We start from the raw sequence: 18062 nt of genomic DNA, 5'->3' as shown, positions 1-18062 counted from the left end.
ATTCTTCTTCTTTTTATCCAACCGATTAAAGTCACAGTTTTTCCTTAATAGTGTTTCAAGTAATGTGTATCATTTTCATAAATCAATTGTTTCTTCTCTCAAACTATATAGGACAATGTTTCATAAATGTTATCTTTCTTATGTTTCTGGTCAAGTTTTTTGTTTAAGTGTTAGTAATTTTGGGTCATGCATATATATGACACATAATTAAATGTGTTAGGGCCATTATTTATAAAGCCAAATAATAAAGTGATCTGACTAAATTAAAGATTTGGCTAAAGGCATATGTCATGAAAATAAATATTGTGTAGAGACCAGTTAGTAATTTCTAATTTGATGAGGGGCCAAATTAGAAATACTAAAACTTAAGTAATTCAGATTATAAATGGTCGTGGTCCCCTTCTGAGAGCACACACAGAGTCAACGTACTTTTCCTGTTCCTTTCCCTCTATCCCCATCAAGAGAGAAAACCAAAGGGAAATCAAGGTGCTCTACAGGAGGAAGATCACTGCGCATATAGGAGTGCTCTAATATTATCGTTATGGCCAATTCAGGTACGCTTCCGTTTACTATTTACAACATGATTATCAGTATGGGTATGTGATATTGTTTATGATTGATTGTCAGAATCAATAATAGGATCATATTCTGCGTTTATGCTTACATGTGGTATCAGAGCCACCCATACTTGATTCATGTTTGTCTTTGGTTAATTTAATTAATTTCTATTCAGAACCCTAAATCCCTAATTCTGAAACCCTTAATCCCAATTTTGTTTTTTGGGAGAAAAACCCCAAATTGAGAATCCTAGGGTTTCTTAAAACCCTAATTGAAGTAAATTATTTTAATTAATTTTGAATTTTGGGTTCAAGACATTTGAACATAAGGATTTATATTTTAGAATATAAATAATTTTATTTATTTTATATATTTTTTGGTTGTTTAATATATAAAATAAATATATTTGGTTTTGGAATAAATATATAATCAAATTTTGGTTTTGTTTAATATTTTTAATGAATTAATTGAATCAAGAAGTCACCTAAGTGACCTCTCTTGAGTAGATAGTTCGTGAAAAAATGTTAAATATTGGTGTTTATGTACGTTCATGCGAGTATTGATCAGCCCAAAGGAAGATTAATATTTGGCCGGATTGTATACACACTTGTGATGATAAACATGTGATAATTATAAGGATTTACTTTGTCGACGATAAATTAATTCAAAGATTAGTTTGTTGTTGGACGTGTTTTATTATCAATGTTTGATCATTACAACCAGATACCTCTAGGAGTTGATATTACTGTCCAAAAACTTGATATTAATGGTGCATTGGGTGTTTTGGGATGGGTTAAACCATTATTTGAATATTTTTATAATGATTTATTTTATTATGTGAGCATAATAAGTTATTTCTCTTGTTTTATATATATATAGCTTCAGTTGCTTCTGTATCTGCCAATGTGAATTCTGTTCCGATCCTCAATGGAACAAATTTTAAGGACTGGAAGGAGAATATTGAAATTATTCTTGGCTGCATGGATCTGGATCTTGCGTTAAGGACTGAGGGACCCCCTACTCCTACGGCGAAGAGTACTCCTGAAGAGAGGAGTGATCATGAGAAGTGGGATCGCTCAAACCGCATGAGCATAATGATCATTAGGCGCGGCATCCCAGAGGTGTTTAGGGGCACTGTTTCTGAAGACGTTACTACTGCCAAAAAAGTCCTTGCTGAGATTGAGAAGCGCTTTGCAAAAAGCGATAAGGCGGAGGCAAGTACTCTTCTTCAGAACTTGATCTCCATGAAATATCAAGGCAAATGAAATATCAGGGAATATATTATGAGCATGTCTAATATTGTCTTCAAACTCAAGGCACTAAAGCTTGAAATCTCAGAAGACTTACTCATTCATTTGGTGTTGATTTCTCTTCATGCACAGTTTAATCAGTTTAAAGTATCTTATAACTGTCAAAAGGATAAATGGTCTCTTAATGAGCTCATTTCATATTTTGTGCAAGAAGAGGAAAGACAAAAGCAAGACAAGACAGAAAGTGCTCATTTTGCAAGCACCTCAAAGGCTAAGGGCAAAAGAAAGAGATCGGAGAATCCCAAGAAGGAAGCTGCTAAGGGTCCAGAACAAAAGAAACAATCTCAGGAAAGCAAATGTTTCTTTTACAATAAGACTGGACACGTAAAGAAGAAATGTGCCAAATATCATGTTTGGCGTGCAAAGAAAGGTATGTTTCTTACTTTGGTCTGTTCTGAGGTCAATTTAGCGTCAGTACCTAGTAACACTTGGTGGTTAGACTCAGGTACAACTACTAACATCAGTGTTTCTATGAAGGGTTGCCTAAACTACCGAAAGCCAATTGATTCTGAAAGATGGATATATGTTGGAGATGGCAAATCGGTGGAGGTGGAGGCTATTGGGCATTTTAGATTATTATTATGATTATGTACTGGTTTTTATTTGGATTTGAAAGACTCTTTTGTTGTGCCGTCATTTAGACGGAATTTAATTTCAGTTTCTTATTTGGACAAATCCAGTTATTCTTGTTCATTTGGAAACAATGAATTTAGTTTGTCTTTTAATTTAAATATTGTTGGAACTTGTTCACTTTTGGCTTATGATAATCTATATTTGCTTGATACTATGACCACCTATAATGAAACCCTCAATACAGAATCTCATGATACTAAATGTAAAATTGACAATACTCAATCAGGAGCATTATAGCACAAGCGCTTAGGTCACATCTCTAAAAATAGAGTTGAACGACTTGTGTCAAATGGAATCTTAGAGTCCATTGACTTCACAAACTTTGATGTTTGTGTTGAATGCATTAAGGGCAAACAGACCAAAGCGAAGAGATTAGGTGCATATAGAGCTTCAGACGTCTTAGAGTTGATTCATACGGATATTTGTGGGTCATTTCCTACACCTTCTTGGAATGGTCAACAATACTTTATATCATTCATAGACGATTACTCAAGATATGCATACTTATTTCTTATACATGAAAAGTCACAGTCTTTGGATGTGTTCAAATCTTTTAAAGTTGAAGTTGAAAATCAACTCAACAAAAGAATTAAGTCTGTTAGATCTGACCGTGGAGGTGAGTACTTTGGCAGATATGATGGATCAGGTGAACAGCGTCCAGGACCTTTTGCCAGGTACCTAGAGGAGTGTGGAATTGTCTCACAGTACACCATGCCGGGATCACCCACTAACAATGGTGTAGCTGAGAGACGAAATCAGACTCTTAAGGATATGGTAAGGAGTATGATTTGTCATTCCACCTTACCAGAGTCACTATGGGGAGAGGCACTAAAGACGATAGCTTATATTCTAAACAGAGTACCAACTAAAGCAGCTACTAAAACACCTTATGAGCTTTGGATTGGGCGAAAGCCTAGTCTAAAGCATTTCCATGTGTGGGGTTGTCCAGCTGAGGCAAGACCTTATAAGCCAAATGAAAAGAAATTGGACTCCCGAACACTAAGTAGTTACTTTATTGGTTATTCTGAGAGATCCAGGGGATATAAATTTTATGATCCCATATTAAAGACAATTTTTGAGATAGGGACTGCTACATTCTTTGAGGATATTGAGTTTGGGGGAAGAATCAGATTAGGAAATTTGTTTTGGAAGAAGAATCGGTAATAATTCTAGAACCGATTCAAACAATTACTTTTGATGAAGTAAGTTCGGAACCTCCACAAAACATTGCTGATGAACCCCATACTCAAAATGATTTGGTTGTTCATGAAGAAAAAACTCAAGATCCTCAACAACCTATGCTTCATGAGCCAGCACCTTTGCGGAGATCCATAAGAGAAAAGAGGAGTGCCATTTTAGATGATTATGTTGTATTTCTCCAAGAAAATGAAGATCCTAACAATGGTGTGATGGAAGATGACCCAATCACCGTTCGTCAAGCCATACATGATCCTAATTCAGAAAAATGGATTGAAGTAATGAGGGAAGAGTATAAATCCATGCAAGACAATAAGATTTGGGAACTTGTCCCATTACCAGAAGGTGTGAAACCCATTGGTTGTAAATGGTTATTTAAGACCAAACAAGATTTTAACGGTAATGTGGAGAGGTATAAGGCTCGTCTTGTAGCTAAGGGATTTACTAAAAAAGAAGGGATTGACTTTAAAGAGACTTTTTCTCCAGTTTCGTCGAAAGACTCTTTTAGGACAATTATGGCTCTTGTTGCACATTATGATTTGGAGCTTCATCAAATGGATGTCAAAACGGCGTTTCTCAAAGGTGACATTGACAAGACGATCTATATGGTGCAACCAGAAAATTTTGTGTCGGGAAACCCAAAGAATATGGTTTGCAAATTGACTAAATCCATTTATGGACTAAAACAAGCATCCCGTCAATGGTACCATAAATTTCATCAAGTAATTCTCTCATTTGGCTTTGAGATGAATCTTGTTGATGATTGTGTGTATCACAAGTTTAAGGGGAGCAAGTTTATTTTCCTGGTCTTGTATGTTGATGACATTCTGCTTGCCACTAATGATATAGGCATATTGCACGAAATTAAGAAATTTCTGTCAAAGAATTCTGAAATGAAAGATTTTGGTGACGCCTCCTTTGTATTAGGAACTCAAATACACCGAGATCGATCTCGGGGTATTCTAGGATTATCACAAAGGAGCTATATCGATAAAGTTCTTAAAAGGTTTAGCATGCATGAATGTAAATCCGGGGATACTCAAGTTGCTAAGGGAGACAAGTTCAGTCTCAAACGGTGCTCAAAGGGAAATTTGGAAATTGAGGAAATGCAGAAGATTCCTTATGCGTCAGTTGTAGGGAGTTTGATGTATGCCCAAGTATGTACGCGTCCAGACATAACATACATAATTGGGGTTCTAGGCAGATACTTAAGCAATCCAGGAATGGACCATTGGAAAGCAACAAAGAGGGTCATGAGATATTTAAAGAGAACAAGAGGTTATATGCTCACATATAGGAGGTCAGACCAGTTGGAGATCACTGGGTTTTCTGACTCAGATTTTGCAGGATGTCAAGATAGCTCGAAATCTACTTCAGGTTACATTTTTATGTTGGCAGGTGGTGCGGTTTCTTGGCGCAGTGTCAAGCAAACCCTTACAGCTTCATCCACCATGGCAGCAGAATTTGTAGCATGTTATGAGGCATCTAATCACGGGATATGACTGAGAAATTTTGTCACAGGGCTGAAAATTGTGGAAAGCATTGAAAGGCCACTTAAGTTATATTGTGACAATAAATCAACTATATTGTATTCCAACAACAATAGGAGCTCGACTAAGTCGAAGCACATCGACATTAAGTTCCTAGTTGTTAAAGAAAGAGTACAGAGTGGACAGATTTCCATAGAACATTTAGGGACAAACTCCATGATTGTAGATCCTCTAACTAAAGGACTTCCACCCAAGGTCTTTCATGAGCATGTTGCTCACATGGGTGTTTTACAGTTTGAGAAATCTGAGGTTTAGTGGGAGATAGTCATTTTTATATGTTTTATGTTCTATGTTTAATTTCTTGTATGCATACATTAAACTTTCAGACATATTTGGTTATTTATATATGTGGTTTTAATTTTACACTTTGTACATTAAGTTTTTATATTGATCCCATTAAGTTAAAGTTTGGACCAGTTGAAAATAGATGTTTATATACAGATCACCTTCACATAATTTTTCATGCTACACATTTCATGATGAATCCATGTCATTTGGTTGTGTCAGAATTAGTGATCATTGTTGGTTTTAGTTGCGATTGATGCAATGAAAAACCGGTTTGGTTCTACATACTGATATAATCAATGGACGAGACTTTTGGAGTATGCTCGAGTAATATAATGGCAATTTTGAGCTCATAAAGTCTAACACATTTATAAGGTTGTAAGGACATATATATTTGTGACCAGTTGGAGATTGTTAGTAATTTTGGGTCATGCATATATATGACACATAATTAAATGTGTTAGGGCCATTATTTATAAAGCCGAATAATAAAGTGATCTGACTAAATTAAATATTTGGCTAAAGGCATGTCATGAAAATAAATATTGTGTAGAGACCAGTTAGTAATTTCTAATTTGATGAGGGGCTAAATTAGAAATACTAAAACTTAAGTAATTCAGATTATAAATGGTCGTGATCCCCTTCTGAGAGCACACAGAGAGTCAACGTACTTTTCCTGTTCCTTTCCCTCTATCCCCATCAAGAAAGAAAACCAAAGGGAAATCAAGGTGCTCTACAAGAGGAAGAAGATCACTACGCATATAGGAGTGCTCTAATATTATCTTTATGGCCAATTCAGGTACGCTTCTGTTTACTATTTACAACATGATTATCAATATGAGTATGAGATATTGTTTATGATTGATTGTCAGAATCAATAATATGATCATATTCTGCGTTTATGCTTACATTAAGGTCTAAAACATGTGTTAATTTCTATGTTGTAAAATTATTAATCTTTTCTATATTCTTTACATTAAATTATTATTTATTAATTTGTATTATTTTATATTTTCACGGATCATCTAAATAGAAGTTGATAGGTAAGTCAAGACTTCTACTGGCTGACTTTTGGTTCATGCTCATAGTTGTGAAGACTTCATTACCTTTTCAAAGTTTGCAACAATGTTCAATTTGATGTGTTTAAACATCACATTTGCATTCCTATTTATATTCAGTGAAGTTGACCCATCCCGTGTTAATGCTTTCTGCAACATCATTGATAACATACAACAAGACAAAGGTAAATATCCTTAATTGTTCTCTCTTATCTATGATTCATAATAACCATATAATCATTTTTTTATTGTTATGTTCTTTACTTTACCCTTTACTTTGGTTTCATGATTTTTTTTGTGATATGTATGTTGTAAAGATAGAAGTTGACATATTTTAGGTTTAGGGTTTAGATTTTAGGGTTTAGGGTTTGATATAGTAAATTCTACTGGAAATACCTTTCTAAGGCATGGGGTTTATACTTGAATATGAATATTTATCTTTTTGTTGAAATGAAAAAGAATGTTGTCATTGTTTTAGGAGGTTTAGTGATATTGTTTGTCATTACAAACTAAAAGGTAAGTTAAACAATTCTCCTTATTATTTTATTTTTCTTGGAAACGCTTTTTGTTTACTAATTGTTATTATGTTGTAAGGTTTTAGACTCCAAAGTTATTGTTTGAATTTCAAACTCATCCCTTTTTTCACGACACAGTGCTTTAGGTCTCGTTCAGATTATTTGCTCTATCATATTTTCAATAATTGCTTAATGAAGGTTTCATAAATGATTTTTGTGTACATTTTTGTTTTTAATGTCATTTAAATGATTTTTTCAGGTTGTTGATTTAGAAAAGGGTTAAATATGTTTTTCATCTCTTAAGTTTTAGTAAATTTTGAAATTAGTCCCTCTTAGAAATTTTATACCAATTTAGTCATTCATCTTCAGAAATGCGTGAATTTAGTCTTTCTTACCAGATTTTGTTAAGTTTATTTAACATTGAAGTAAAAATGTGTAAAACGGTGTAAATAATTAAAATACTATCATGAATGTGCTTGAAACGTCAGATAAATCTAACAAAATTTGGTTAAATTGACTAAATTCACACATTTTTAAATATGAAAGACTAAATTGATAAAAAATTTTGAAGATTGACTAATTCCAAAGTGTACTGAAACTTGAGGGACAAAAATATATTTAACCCATTCAGAAAACATTGAGGGAGAAGATCTATTACTAAATTTCTAGAATGTTAAGAAAGAATCATAAAGATCTATCATTTATATATTGATGGATTTTGCAAGTCATTTAGGGATAATGTAAAACGAAAGTGATGGAATTTTTTCCTGAATGTGTGGAATTATTATTTATGTAATAGTTAATATTAATGCCAAATATTTTCTTATTACGGTACAATTTGATTTTTCAAAATGAAGATGATAGTGTATTATGAATTCTATGTATTAGTACAAATATAGCTTAAGGAAAATGCTTATTGATTTAATTTTCCTTGTAATAAGAAAACTAATTACATTCAGCAACTTGTTATGAAATAAAGTGAATAATAGAGAGAATAATAGATAATAGAGAAGAGAAGAAACAATAGAGAATAGAGAATAGAGAATAGGGAGCAACTCATTTGTGTATTATTATTGATAGGAAGAGTCCTATTTATAGATACAATATGTAATCCATAAAGGAAACAAATCAACTTAGTTAATATAAATATTTACCATAAAGAGTAATGAATCATATGAGTAAATGTATCAAATCAATGGACAATCATTAATTCATAACACTCCCCCTTCAGTGTCCATTGATAAAGAATGTGCCTCGTTAAAACCTTACTAGGAAAAACCCTTTGGGATAAAAAACCTAGCGAAGGAAAAAGAGTACAACATTCTATATTCTTTAATACAAAATGTTCATCACATATTCTATTTCTCCCCCTCATGTAAACTTACATCATTAAGGTGACAGAATCCGAATTTGTAAGTCATTTGCTCAAAAGTTTTTCTTGGCAAAAACTTTACAATTAGACTTGTCATATTTTCAGATGAACGAATTTTTGGATATCTATATCATCTTTTCAATTGAACAATACACTATTGTCTTCATATATGGTTGTTGATTCCATCTTTCTCGGGGATAGTCACAAGTTTCTTGCACATGTTGAATTATAAACCTTAATCAAACATATTCACAACTTTCCTCGTAATTTTGTATGATTAGACGATGTTGCTACTATGGTTTGTTTCATATACCTTCATGAAACCATTGTGCTACCACATGTGAACAAACATCTTGTTTGTGAGCAACCATTGTGATATTGTAAGAATATGTAAAATAACATGCATATCCATAACCCATTGGTCTAAATCTGAATCATTTGGATGGAATAAGCTCATATTCGTAGTACCCTTAAAGTAACGAAGTATATGTTTTACTCCAAACCATTTTCTTCTTGTAGTTGAAGAACTATATCTTGCTTAACAAATTTATAGCAAATGCAATATTAGATCGAGTAAATTTGTTAAGCAAGATACATTAGTGTTTCTATGACACTAAGATATGGTGCTTCTAGACCAAGAAGATCTTCATCATTTTCTTGAGGTCTAAGAAGAGTCTTTATCAACATCTAACGACCTCACAACTATTAGAGTTCATAATGGACATGACTTGTCCATTTAGAACATTTTAAGCACCTTAATCATATAAGCCTCTTGATGTATAAAAATACTTTTATTTAAATACTCAATTTCTAATTTCAAACAAGACTTTGCCCTTCAAAGATTATTCATCTCAAATTCTTTCAATTGCCTTGTGGGCTCATTAGTAGTTTCAACGATGTTTATGTCATCTACATAAACAATAATTATGAAAAATTGATTTTCTAATATTTTCATATAAATACAAGGACAAAAAGGATTATTTCCATATCCTTATTTTAATAAGAACTCAATAAGATGGTTATACCACACACATCCTTGCTTTAATCAATAAAAGAGCATGTTCAATTTTATTGCATAACCCTCTTTAGAATTTGTCTTGTTGGGCAAATAAAATCCTTCAGGGATTTTCATATAAATATGATTCTCAAAAGAACCGTACGAATAGGTTGTAACATCATTCATTAAATGTAAATGCAAACCTTGTTGTGCAACTAGTATAATCGAATATTGCAATGTTGTTGCATCCAATACTAGTGAACATGTTTTTTCACTAATCAATACAAGGTTTTGTGAATAACCTTGAGCAACCAATTATGCTTTGTATCTAACAATTTTATCATTTTTGATTTGATTTTTGCGCAAAAATCCATATGTACCCAACAAGTTTCACAACTTCAGGTGTGCGAACTATACGTCTAAAAACCTTTCGTTCAGTAAGCAAATACAATTATGCTTCTTTGCATATTTTCATTTTGGCCAATCTTTTCTTCGCCGACAATCTTCAATGATCATTGCTTATTGATCCTCATTGTCATTCATACCATTCATCGCCATGTTATAAGTAAAAGTTCCGTCAATGTTAACTTTATTTTGGTTCCATATTCTATGATTCATGACATAATTTATTGAGATCTCATCATTTCAACCATTTCAGGTACTTAAGGTTCTTCTGGAACCGAACCATTAATTATGTCAAATGAATCTTTTGGAGATTTCAACCTTTTCGATTAGGTCATTTTGCATATTAACTCACTTTCTCATTCAAGAATTTTTATCTTTGGAACCAATAGGTCTACCACGCTTCAAACGTGTCCACATGAGTTTTTCAACCTTTTTTTTTCACATCATAATAACTGATCATGTCAAAAAGTCAATCATTTTGATTTGTAAATTTCTGATTTACCATGACATGCATTTCAATTGTACTAATAAACTTGTAGTACAAACTATAAGAGAATGTTGATAATTTCTCCAATACACTTTCTTTTTCAACTCAATCATAGAGATATAAAGATATTTCATATCTTTTTCATTGTTTGTCTCAATATAATATCCATTTAGACAAATATCATTGAAACTTAATAAGTTTCTATTCAACTTCTTGGTAGAAGTATAGTAGCTCTTCTAGAGTCTTCAAATATATTTGTAGTACTATAAATAATAATAACATCGATGTCTCACATTATCAAACAAGAGAAAAATTTATTACTCTTGAGAATTGTATAAGTTGTTGCACTATCAATAAGGCACATTCTTTTGGTACTAGTGCAAACATTCGTTTTTCATATAAACGTAAATATCAATATGAGAATTTTTTTAACACTCTCATAATCAATGAGGTGATCAATGCTTCCATTTGCTTTAGCAAAGAAAAGAACAATATCAAGATGAGTAGAATCCATATGGCCATAATTAGAATCACCATCTTCATAAGCAAATTGTGTTTCTATGTTCTTCTCATTATTTGTAAGATGCTTTGGTGTACAATAAGTACAACTCAAATGGCCTTTACCACCGTAATGATAATAATACTTTCATCTTTTTGTCAATATTTTCACATTTTCCTTTTCCTTTTTTTCACATTATTGTGCCACTTCTGGTGACAAAATGTGTCTTTGAAATTTTCTTTATAACCATGTCCAAAATCAAGATCATGATCACGATAATGAAAATATAAATCAAATGTTGCTGCATTCACTTCTGGAAATGAAGCAGAACCAATTTGGACAGGTTTCATGATTTTCTTGAGGTCAAAAGCTCATTGCTTTGTTCAGCCATACAAAGGCATGAAATAAATTCATAATATTGATTGCTGCATTCACTTCTAGAAATGGAGCATATTAGGCCGATCTCATGATTTTTCATCAAAAGCTTTATTGCTTTGTCCAGCCAGCCATACATAGGCATGAAATAAATTCACAATATTTGTGAAATCTCTTTTCACAATATTTTTGTGATGTTGCTTAGATGCTTTATTTCTTTATTTAATGGTATCCCAATATCCATTGCATCTAAATATATTTCAACATTTAAAATCCAATATAAGGAATTCTTCCTTGTAATATCAAGGGTCACAAATCCAAATTTTGCAACATTTCGTGTGTTTAGAACTAGCACATAAAATAATTATATTAATAATAATAATAATAATAATAATCACCGTCAAAATAAAAATAAAAATAATAAGACGAAGATGAAAATTGATAAAGTTAAATAATTCTTATCACAAGAGGAAGAATATAAGGTAAAATTATAATTTGAGAAAGGATTAGAAGGAGCATGGATTGAGACACGCATAACACTATCGTTATAGAGAAAAAGCTTCCACTAGTCCTCAATTGGTTGGAGCATCGTGTTGATAACGTGTTATGAAATAAAGTGTGAATAATAGAGAGAATAATAGATAATAGAGAAGAAATAATAGAGAATAGAGGATATTATTGATAGGAAGAATACTATTTATAGATACAATAGATAATCCATAAAGGAAACAAATCAACTTAGTTAATACAAATATTTACCATAAAGAGTAATGAATCATAAGTAAATGTATCAAATTAATGGACAATCATTAATTCATAACACAACTGATATTTTGATATAATCGAGGCAATAATAGATTTTAATCATTATTTTATAAACTAAAATAAGATCATTTATAAAACAAAATTCATGGATATTTTACAAAACAACAATGTTGTGAAAAAAGTAAAAATAGTTTTTCTGCAATTAATATATTTTAATATATTGTAATTGTTCATTAAAAATTTTAAATCAATTTTAATTTTTTTAATTTGGCGATAAGTTTAAACAAGTAATTATATATTTTTTACTGTTTATTAATAACTATTTAAAACTTTATTTTACAAAAAATGAGTTTGACTATATATATTACAGTATACTATAATAAAATTGATAATAAATAATAAATGATAATAAATATAAGTAATAATAAATAATACAAATAAAAATAAATAATAATAAAAATAATTCATAATAAATATATAATATGAATAATAATAATAATAAATAATAACTTATAATGATATACATAAACAACATCAACAATATGGTAATAAATATAACAAATTACAATAAAATAATTCATAATAGATGATCATTGATTATAATAAGTAATAATTGATAACAAACCATATAAATATATAAAAAAAATAAATTAATTTGTTATAAATAATAAGAAATATACAAACATAAATAACAATAAATGATAATGACTATGTAAATATAAAAAATATTAATATTAATAAATCGCTATAAATATATCATTATAAAATTATAACATATATAAATAGCAATAAATAATGTAAAAAAATACAATAAAAAATAATAAAATTATTCTTAATAAAAAATAATAAATGATAATATATATATATATATATATATATATATATACTATAAATATACATAATAAACAAATCATCTATAACAATATATAAAGAGATACTCTCTTTTATGTCTACATTTTAATATTTCAGTTTTACCTTTAATTATTATTTTAAAATTAATTATTTTAAAAATATTTTACTCTTAACCTTTATTTTAAAAACCTCTTCTGTATTTAATGATGTGTTTGGATCTGCATGAGTATTGTTCATGCGGATGGAAAGTGACTTGAAAACGCATTTGGATCTGTTTGTTCACAGGTGAGTTGTAAAATTTGACACTCTCTAAAATGAAGAGATGAACAGAAAAAGTAGTATTAAAATTACTTTATTATCCCTATCTTTTAAAAATTTAATTTACTTATATTTATTAGTTTCTTTTTTCCCGTGAACTTATGTAGGAAAGATTCTTGCACACCCTGCATAGATTCCTACATATTACATGCATATAATAATTAGTATTATATATTAAAAAATATATAATAATTATATATTAATTATATGGATATTGATAACGCTGTATATTATTATATATATAATTTTAATTATTATTATAATAATAATAATTAATATTATTATTCAAATAAAAATCTTTTGTAAATGAATTAATTATATAAAATAAAATAAATTTAAATAAATGTGGAGATATAGATTAAATAGTCTATGTTATAAATTATTATCATTGAGAATAATAATAATTTATTTTAAGTTATTAATGATATCAATAAATTATATTTTTCAAATTTTAAATAACATTTTTAATTTTATTTTAATATCATTTCTTCTATTTACATTGAAGGGTAAAATGATAATCATACAATTTACTCTATTAAAAATGATAATTTATTAAATTTTATCAATCATACACAAACTTTCATAAATTTTTCACTCATATCCACTCAAATCATATCATCTTTCCCTTAATCCAGACAACTTCATCTTTACCTTCAAATCAACTCAAATAAATGCAAATCTACACCTCACTCCAAACACAACATAAATGTTATTTTGAAAATTTCTTTTGTGTACATATCTTTTCAAATTTTACATTTAACAACTATTTTAAAAATTAGTTACATATATTTCTTATTCATTTTAACTCATTTTTTTATAAAAATTAAGAAAATGTGAATATGCACAATAACACTTATATTTTCGCTAGTACTAAATAATATAATATAAATAAATTTTTGCAAGTTGATAGATTTTGCAAGTCATATGAGATCATGTATAATGAAAATAATGATCTAACCTAATCCAGCTTTGATATTGATCTATAAAACCATGTGGGGTGAACAATTAAAATCATTTTTTTCTGCAATCAATATATTTTAACATATTGTAATTACTTATAAAAAATATTTAAATTGATCTTAAATTATTGTCAGAAACTGTATCATTAGCTTTGATAGTTCTACACGATTCAAGATTTCAGAATAATGATTCACAAAGTGTAATAGGGATTTTAGAAGTAGATTTAAATCAACCCTTTTCCCTTATTTATCTTGTTCCAAATTTCACATTAACTTTACAAGATTTTATAAATCATATAAACCTAGAAGTACAAACGATAGGTTTTGGACCCAATTGGATGGGTGAAAATCTACATTTAGACATAACCTTCATAGGAAGAATAAGTAACCATATTTCTTCTATGTATAGAATAAACACTAGACCATTAGAAGAAGCCATTAGCTCTTATGGTACACAGTTCTTGCCAGCTCAAGCCAGGCTCAAAAACTCTTTTTTTTTAAAACACATATAATCAAGAAAATATGTATGTAAAGAGTGTCGCAATATGCAAAGTATTCCTCAACCCTCAGAGGCAGATCAAATGGGACTTATGGCTCTGTTGGCTCTTCTGGCCATAACCTGCCCGACATTCAATGATATTTTCATAGAAATCTAATATTTTCACCCCAAGACATTATATTTACTATGTAGAAAGAGTTATTGAAACATAATTAAACATTACATCCAAACATATTTTATAAACTTAAATTTATATTATAAATATATTTTATTTTTAAAAAAAATTCCTGTATTAGATGGATATAAATATTTGAAACTTTTCAAAAACAAGAATATATAACATATGATAACACATTCAATATAATTGTTGTTGTATTTACAATATATTTATTTACTTATTATTTATCCTTTTTAAAATCTAACTATGAATACAAATTCATAAACTTTATAAATATTTACAATTTATCCATAATTTTTATATGTTATTTCTTACTATTAAATTGATTTAAAAAATTAAATTATTTATTAGAAATAAAAGTTGAATTACTTATTATAGATAATGTAACATCTTATTTTAATAACTTAATACTACCAAAATAAGACATTTCATTATGAACATTTAGAAGATAGATAAATCAATGTATATCATAAATTAGTACATCCTTATAACATAAGACTATAATAATATTACTTATATACATTCTCAAGCTATTATACTATAATCCTATTACAATATTATACCTAATATGATCTAAAGTCGCTCATTGCCTAGACATCAAACTCCTTAACATTAAGAGGTCTCTCTACACCTGTATCTCCATCTGCTCACACTAATAAGGTGATCATTGCAAAAGAAGAACATAATACACACAAACAACAACAAAAGAGGGGGTAAGCTAGTTTATTAAAGCAATTATCATATCATAGTTAAACTTATTACATAATAAAATAACATATTTCAAATATTCATAAAAATATATACCAATCATACAATTACAGACTCTCCAGACTCAATTATCCATATTTATGCATTGAATCAGATATAAGAAGTTGTGCACCTTTCATAAGAAATGGATTACGACAAAGGCCCCGACTCCACTTAGCCTAACCAACATGAATGGACTGGGTAAATTACTTATGGCATCGCCAAATTATGGGTTACACCCCTAATTCCGACATAAGAACCTCCTTCAACTCTCACCACCTAGACCACGACACTTTATATGAGTTTGTAAACCTGGTAGAGTATAGGATAACTTCTGACCAACATATATCCCAAGTCAATGCATAACAATATACTATAAAGGATTTGCACTTCTTCCTTAAAAGCACAACCCTTATACAACAAACAACTTAAATCAACTTGTCTCGTTCTATTCCATTAAGTTCCACTTTCACTCTCTCAAAACCATCAATCTTCCTTATAACACAATTCAGAACTCTTTTCACCAATATTTCCACTTCATACACTAATCATTATCATAATATAACTTTCCCTAAATAAGTTTACGAATATCATAATAAGATTCCACAAATAATAAATTAAATTATTTCATCACCTTAGCATGACTTACTCTGCATATCATACACATTTATCATTCTTTAAACACATTTTAATATCAAGATCAACCCAGTACCACAACACTACATAAAAACCTACTAACTCATCAAATAAGAATACCCTTCATAAAAGAAAAACCTAAAGTATAACACAAACATTAGAAATTAACTGGTCTAACTACAGACCTCAAATCAAAGATCCCACCAGTCAAAGTGAAGAATCATGTGTCTAGGATCAGTTGTCAAAATTCCAGCTCGATCTGATGATTAACAAAGCGGAAATCTTCATTTTACTAAAAGGAACACATATCAGAAAAGCAAGGTGACGTCAAAGTGCGTCTGACACTCAACCTCTAGAATTTATTGACTTCTAGCTCCCGACGGTCCAAAAGTGGCACCCAACGATGCCAAGTCAGGGGCCTAATGCCCAACAACACTGTAATGATGCCTGTCATTGTATCAGAAACAACAATTTGGGGGAAAATTGACTAATTGAGCACCTTTCCTTTGGCGTTTTTTATTCCAAATAGTTTTAGAGAGTTAAAAATGATACCCAATCACTCAAAACACATAATAGACTTTTCCCCAAATCAAGACCAAACACAAATCAAAATCAATAGTTCAACATACAACTCATCAATTCAACGAACCACATCAAACAATTCAACATACAACTCATCAATTCAACAAACCATATCACTATGAACTATCAAAAATTCAATAGAAAACTAGCTTCCCTTGCCTGACCAAACTACAAAAACAACCCTAAGATAGTTCAACACTTTTAGCTCCCTATGATGCTTTATCTATATCTAGGAACAACACAAAAGAACGATCAGAACCTACCATTACGATGATTGATCAACAAAGACTCATATAGAAGATTAAAATAACACATGTAAGCAAAAAAGTCTCACATGCGTCAGAAACTAGAAGAAGACTAAGGAAAAAATGTTGAAATTTAACTTACGCGAACGAAAGAACTGATCAATCCAATTTGTAGATCTCGCCGCGAGGATCACTCCTATAGTCTCAAATCTTCAATCAGGCGAACAGGAAGGAAAAACCCTTAGAAAAAAGTCAAAGAACTCAGAGAAGTGGTTTCTAGAGAGATGATGTGCTTCAAAATATAAAACTCATTTATAATAATTATATTTATGTTAAAATCTTTTAATATTAAAATAATCGAGTCTCGCTATTTTTAAATCACTATCAATTTTAAAATGTCATTTTTAGGATCTTACAAAAAATATATGATGACATTCTTTTACACAAAATTATTTATTTATTAAATGTATTTCAAACTTAACACATTATATTATTATATATAACCATTATAAAAAAATAAATAATAATAATTTAAATTAATATATATATACACAATTTTGATAATTTATTATTATTTACTACTTTAATTATTATTATTACTATTATTATTTAAAAAATAATAAATAAAAATTAATGAATTCTATAAAATTTACTTTTATTACTAAATATTAAATATTAAATATAATTAAAAAAAATAGTCGTGCATTTACTTTTATTACTTTCATTCTAACTTTTTGAGCTCTAAACAAGTGAAAAACAATGGGAATGTAACAGTTCTGAAGGAGATTTTTATGAGCAGTTCTAATTAGGACGATTCTGGTTCTGTTTAGCTTTCGATTTTCTTTGAAGATTCTGCCAAAAAGTCTTCATACTCCTTTTTAAGTTTCTCCATCTCTTCTTTCACTCCTGCTACATGTATCTCATCCTCAATCAGCTCTTTTACGCTCATTCTTCGTTCCTTCAGCGCAGGCAAAGAAAAACAAAAAGAGTATAAATAACATATTTCAATTTCTTTTTTTAAAAAAATAAATTATCTTAAT

The sequence above is a fragment of the Vigna unguiculata genome, chromosome 5, assembly GCF_037176805.1.
Source record: "Vigna unguiculata cultivar grain cowpea cultivar isolate G323 ecotype 2 chromosome 5, ASM3717680v1, whole genome shotgun sequence".
NCBI classification, from domain to species: Eukaryota; Viridiplantae; Streptophyta; class Magnoliopsida; order Fabales; family Fabaceae; genus Vigna; species Vigna unguiculata.
Note: the sequence above shows the minus strand (reverse complement) of the source record.